We start from the raw sequence: 6,698 nt of genomic DNA on the forward strand, positions 1-6,698 counted from the left end.
ATAAAAGCACCAATTAAATTAATTAGCTTTAATAGCATTATTTTTACTTTTGAATGGTAAATTATGACTGTTTAAAGACTAATTGTCAGTTTAGAAAATACGCACGCACACTTTCTTTCAAAATAAAAGCAATAATGTAATTCATAATAATTCATGACCTTAAATGGCAAGATATTTAGTAATTACAGGTTAATTTTGACTAGTTATAAAACTTTTTAAAGGGGTCATATCATGCAAAATCCACTTTTCAGACATTTTGGAGCGTTCCTATGACTCTATGGGTCACATATACACACACTGAGCACGGTAGAAATGCATTTCCTCCTTTTTTCACATTTTGAAAATGTAAATTTTCTCAGCCAATGGAGACAGACCTCATCCTACTATGAAACCGTTCCCCCGTTGTCGTCACACATGTAGGAAGTCCTCCCTGCAAATCCCGAACCACCACCCCCACAATGATCCCAAACCAAAACTGGACTTCCGCCATTTCCCCCTCTCACTCACCGTGAACAGACCAGCACGGCAGCGCCCAAGTCCTCCCATGGAAATAGTTTGGTTCTTGGGTGTTCTAACCAACAACACATGTGAGACAAGCTAATGGCTATCGGCATCGAGCGGCTACAGGCAGGGAGCGGTGGGTCTAGCGTCTGTCCTTTTTCTGTAATCGCATACACCTGCGGGGAACAGCTGATCGTTATCGCCCTTCCAGCGGCGACAGGAAGGGAGCGGTGGGTCTAGCTCACTGTAGTAAGTTTTTGCTTGATACTTGTGATATCTAAATATGTTAGTTGGGTCTGTTTAAAATGTAGTAACCCACATGTGAGACAAGCAATCGCTAGCGTTGCTAACAACCACAGTAAGTCTGTCCCTTTCAAATGTGCTACTCTGAGTTGGTGCAATCACACACCTGTGTGGGGAACAGCTAATAGCTATGGGCCTTCAATAGGTGACAGGCAGGGAGCGGTGGATCAAGCTTTTGTCCTGTTAACATGTGCTGCCTTTCCTGTTTGTGTGTTGCGTTAGCTGTTAGGCCTTTGCACTATAGAGCTACAGCTGGTCGATCGCTACAATAAGAAACTGCAGATGAACGTGGTTATGTTTGTTATTACCCCGTCCTGTGTCACAGCCTAAATCAACTTATGATTTGGGGTTATGTCATTGTTCTATCAAATTCTAACATGATTAAGTTGGAATGATTACTGTGTTGTGTTGCAAGCTTAGTTGCTAATTAGTCACATCTCTACAATACCTGCTGCTTATCTGGTCAGTTACCTATAGCTTGTACCATGGCCATTATATTTTTAGGACCAATACAATTTACAGTAAATGTAACATTGTCTTTTCTATACTGTAGAGGGGCACATCCCAGTTACCCACATGTAAGGAGGCTGTCAAACAGAGAACTCACTGCAGACTATTGGTACACAGACATCTGCTGCCCAGCTCAGATGTGAAGGTATGTAAGTTCTTATGTACCAACAGTAAGATAGGCAATAGAAGATTTTAATTTTAATTGGTATATACTGTTTAGATTTTATATTTGAATTGTAACAACTGTTTTTCTGTTGTTTTAGCACAGACAGGCCTGTCCTGTTGTTTGGTTTAATTTTTTGTCTGGTATTGTGTATTCTTACATTAGAGAAGGTTTTGACCTACATAATAATGAACATTTCACTAATCTACAATTCTGATTGCAGTACCTTTTGTTTTGATGAGGTGATGGTGAGGACAGCCACAGCTTCCATTTGTTAGAGGACTGCTTCTGCTCAGTTTTCCAAATAGTCATGAGAACAAGGATCACCACTTCTCCCCAGTCATCTGTTTACAACTATACCTGTCCTGCTGCAGAAACAAATCTCCAACATAACCAAGTGTACCCCCTACCTAGGACATGGACTGTTTACCCTACTTCCATGCATTTTGTCTGCAAGGCCCTGCAAAAGCTTCTGTCATCAAACCCCCTGACTTCTTAATTAACTCAGTAACCTATAAATTGCACATTGGAGTGTGAAGGTAACAGTTTGTTCTAGCTTTGAGTAGTGGTGCATTTTTTTGGTTGACAATAAAGTTGGCTTTAAAGGGCCCATATCATGCAAAATCCACTTTTTAGACATTTTGGAGCGTCCCTATGACTCTATGGGTCACATATACACACACTGAGCACGGTAGAAATGCATTTCCTGCTTTTTTCACATTTTGAAAACGTAAATTTTCTCACCCAATGAAAACAGACCACGACCTACTCTGAGGCCGTGTCCCAGTTGTCGTCACACTGGTTGAAAGTTCTCCTTGCAAATCCTGAACCACCACCCCCACAATGATCCCGAACCAAAACTGGACTTCCGCCATTTCCCCCCTCTCACTCACCGTGAACAGACCAGCACGGCAGCGCCCAAGTCCTCCCATAGAAATAGTTCGGTTCTTGGGTGTTCTAACCAACACCAAAGTCTATTCACTTTAACAAGGGATCAACAAGTGAGGATTTGTGGGTCACTTTTATTTTTAACGGACCGGTGCCAGAAACACTGCCTCAGCATTTATACGTATGTGCATTTCAAACGAGGGTGCGTACAATGCTGGATTTGTTTCACGGCTCCTGTTGGAAAAAAAGGACCTATTCCTAAAGTCCGTCATCCACTCACTGAAGTAAGTACATGCTTGATATTTATAATGTTTTAAAATGTTAGTTTGTCCGTTTAAAATGTAGTAACCTATGTGTGAGTCAAGTTACTAGCTAGCTATGCTAACGGCTACAGCCAGTCGAGCCTTTGTCCCTTCAAATGTGCTCATGTGGGCTCCTGCAGCCACACACCTGTGTGGAGAAAAGCTAATGACTATCGGCATCGAGCGGCTACAGGCAGGGAGCGGTGGGTTTAGCGTCTGTCCTTTTTCTGTAATCACATACACCTGCGGGGAACAGCTGATCTTTATCGCCCTTCCAGCGGCGACAGACAGGAAGCGGTGGATCTAGCTCGCTGTAGTAAGTTTGTGCTTGATACTTGTGATATCTAAATATGTTAGCTGGGTCTGTTTAAAATGCAGTAACCCACATGTGAGACAAGCTAATCGCTAGCGTCGCTAACGGCCACAGTGAGTCAACCGAGCCTTTGTCCCTTTCAAATGTGCTACTCTGAGTTGGTGCAATCACACACCTGTGTGGGGAACAGCTAATAGCGATGGGCCTTCGATCGGCGACAGGCAGGAAGCGGTGGATCGAGCTTTTGTCCTGTTGACGTGCTGCCGCTCCTGTTTGTGTGTTGCGTTGGCCGTTAGCATGCCTTTAGGCCTTTGCACTTTAGAGCTACAGCTGGTCGATCGCTACAAAAAGAACCTGCAGATGAACGCGGTTATGTTTATTACCCCGTCCTGTCCAGCCTAAATCAACTTGTGATTTGGGGTTATGTCATTGTTCTATCAAATTCTAACATGATTAGTTGGAATGATTACTGTGTTGTGTTTCAAGCTTAGTTGCTAATTAGTCACATCTCTACAATACCTGCTGCTTATCTGGTCAGTTACCGATAGCTTGTACCATAGCCAATATATTTGTAGGACCAATACAATTTACAGTAAATGTAACAGTCTTTTCTATACTGTAGGAGGGCAAATCCCAGTTGCCCGCATGCAAGGAGGCTGTCAAACAGAGAAATCACTGCAGACTGTTGGTACACAGACATCTGCTGCCCAGCTCAGGAGTGAAGGTATGTAAAGTTTGTATGTACCAACAGTAAGATAGGTAATAGAAGATTTTAATTGGTATATACTGTTTAGATTTTATATTTGAATTGTAACAACTGTTTATCTGTTGTTTTAGCACAGACAGGCCTGTCCTCTTGTTTGGTTTAATTTTTTGTCTGGTATTGTGTGTTCTTACATTAGAGAAGGTTTTGACCTACATAATAATGAACATTTCACTAATCTACAATTCTGATTGCAGTACCTTTTGTTTTGATGAGGTGATGGTGAGGACAGCCACAGCTTCCATCTGGTAGAGGACTGCTTCCGCTCAGTCTTCCAAATAGTGATGAGAACAAGGATCACCACATCTCCCTGTTTACCCTACTTTCATGCATTTCGTCTGCAAGGCCCTGCAAAAGCTTCTCCTTCGTCCTCAAACCCCCAGACTTCTTAATTAACTCAGTAACCTATACATTGCACATTGGAGTGTGAAGGTAACAGTTTGTTCTAGCTTTGGAGTAGTGGTGTATTTTTTTGGTTTACAATAAAGTTGGCTTTAACTATTATGTATTTCACTAAACTCTGTTTCTGAAGGGAAAACACTTTTATTTAGGAAATCATAGTATTGAAATTACATGTTTTTCTCTTTCTAATATGGTAAGCTATAAAGTTGAAGTGGCCATAAATAAAACGCATATAAATTATATATAAATAAAGTTAAAAAAATTCTTAATGAGTGTTGCACTCACAAAAAACACTTTTACTCAAACGGTAAAGGAGTTATTCTACAGGTGGTCTACATCAATCATACTATGAGTGTTTTAGTGTTTTATCCATCAGGAAACTGCCTTCATCTACAACCCAAGCATGAAGAGATGGCAACTCAGATTCTTCACCCCAGGAATCCTCAGCACCAGCTCACTAGCCTCTGTAGACTAGATACCTGTAACAACTTCAGATACAGAGACATATTACTGTCAAATTTATCATGAATGACAAAAAACATAATTAAAAGCAGTAAAAATACGTTAGGTCAATATATAATTTGAACCAATGCTTTTTGTTCCCAGGAAGGTCATGCAGTGATTGCTCTAAATATTAATGCACATTTTTTAAATAAAATTGTCAGAGCAGCAGCACAAGTAAGACAAAAACAGTGAAATGTGTAAATGTAAAATGTATTTATATTATTTCAGCTATACTCTCAAACTTATTTATTTGTATAATGTAAGCTAAAGTAGTGTTTTCTATTAACGAGAGTTTTCCAGGTAAGTAGAAAAATTTAGAAGTGTGAATATTGAAGCTGCACACGCCATTTAGCATAAGCATTAGCAACCGCTAGTCGCTTTGCAAATTACATAAATCAATTAAATTGAAGTAAATGCGACATTACCAATGAGACACATCTTGCATCAGCCAAAATGTGGCGACTTCAACAGCCTCCTCTTCAGCTTCAGGGTCAGATTCGGGATCGTAGACGTATGGTTCTACTACGCTACGAATCAGCTGGCTAATGTCGTGCAGTTCTGTAGTGGGTCTTCTTCTTCTGCGGTGGATTGCATTCTCAATGTCGCACTACTGCCACCTATTGTATCGTAACCGTGCGGTGTCTCGTATCCATGGAGCCAATTTAAAAAAAACAACAACAACAAAAAAGGTATGCGCTTCCGCACAGAGGTGTGGTGAGCAGCTTCGCTTGCGACACGCCCAGAAAACACAGCGTTTGCTGATGGGGAGTGAAAACCACACATTGACAGGGGCAGTGTGGACGATCTAAAGGGTTTTATGGGATGAAAATTTACAGAGACCTTACTGAGACATTAAAATCTAATATTTTTTAGAATGAAAAGCATGATATGACTCCTTTAACTATTTCACTATCAGTATTAACAGTATTTCACTGAACTCTGTTTCTAAAGGGAAAACACTTTTATTCAGGAAATCATAGTATTGAAATTACATGTTTTTCTCTTTCTAATATGGTAAGCTATAAGCATATATAAGCATATAAATTATATATAAAAAAAAATCTTAATGAGTATTGCACTCACAAAAAATACATTTTACTCAAATGGTAAAGGAGTTATTCCACAGGTGGTCTACAGTACATCCATCATAATGAGAGTTTTAGTGTTTTATCCATCAGGAAACACTGCCTTCATCTACAACCCAGCATAAAGAGATGGCAACTCAAATTCTTCCACCCAGGAATCCCCAGCACCAGCTCACTAGCCTCTGTAGACTCGATACCTGTAACAACTTCAGATACAGAGACATATTACTGTCAGATTTATCAAGAATGATCAAAAATTATAATTAAAAGAAGTAAAAATACATCAGGTCAATATATAATTTAAACCAATGCTTTTTGTTCCCAGGTAGGTCATGCAGTGATTGCTCTAAATATTGTCAGGCTGTTTGATATGACGGACCCACATACACAGCTTCGGACAACAGGAGGTACGTATCGTTTTGTTTTAATGGTCAAGGCAAGTTCCAGAGTTGTACAACAGGGAGAGGTCGATACACAGGCAGACGATCGGCGTAGGTACAAAAGGGGTAAGCAGAGCAGTGAACAGACAGTCGGGATCAACACAGGTTACTCACGGCAGTACAGGTAGGACAAGGCAAACGGGTAATCAAGAACAGGCGATGGTCAGATACACGGGCAGGCTTAATCAATAATACGCTGGAAAGAGGAGTAACACTCGCAACAATCTGGCAAGGGAGCGATTTGAGTGCCAGAGCCTTTATACCTTATTTGATTGCGTGATAGAAGCCGGCTGCGGGGTCACGTGACCAGGAGGGACCCCCGGAACAAGACAGGAAACCGGTCAACAGTCAACAAAATAAAACAGGAAATACAAAACGGCCCCAGCAACCATAACAAATATTAATGCACATTTTTTAAATAAAATTATGTCAGAGCAGCAGCACAAGTAAGACAAAAACAGTGAAATGTGTAAATGTAAAATGTATTTATATTATTTCAGCTATGCTCTCAAACTTTTATTTAT

The 6,698-nt window shown here is 40.5% G+C and overlaps 1 long non-coding RNA gene across 2 annotated transcripts; it reads left to right on the plus strand.

Moving 5' to 3' along the window:
* Positions 1-2,090: 2,090 nt before the first annotated feature.
* Positions 2,091-4,247, plus strand: LOC129603131 (uncharacterized). Of its 2 annotated transcripts, none has more exons than XR_008692783.1 (3): positions 2,091-2,649; positions 3,603-3,704; positions 3,941-4,247. It is a non-coding gene; the product is annotated as an uncharacterized LOC129603131 (long non-coding RNA). The 2 variants fall into 2 exon arrangements; XR_008692784.1 differs by lacking the exon at positions 2,091-2,649 and adding an exon at positions 2,717-2,983.
* The last annotated feature ends 2,451 nt before the right edge of the window (positions 4,248-6,698 follow it).

Source organism: Betta splendens, chromosome 16 (assembly GCF_900634795.4).
Source record: "Betta splendens chromosome 16, fBetSpl5.4, whole genome shotgun sequence".
In the NCBI taxonomy this organism is placed as follows: Eukaryota; Metazoa; Chordata; class Actinopteri; order Anabantiformes; family Osphronemidae; genus Betta; species Betta splendens.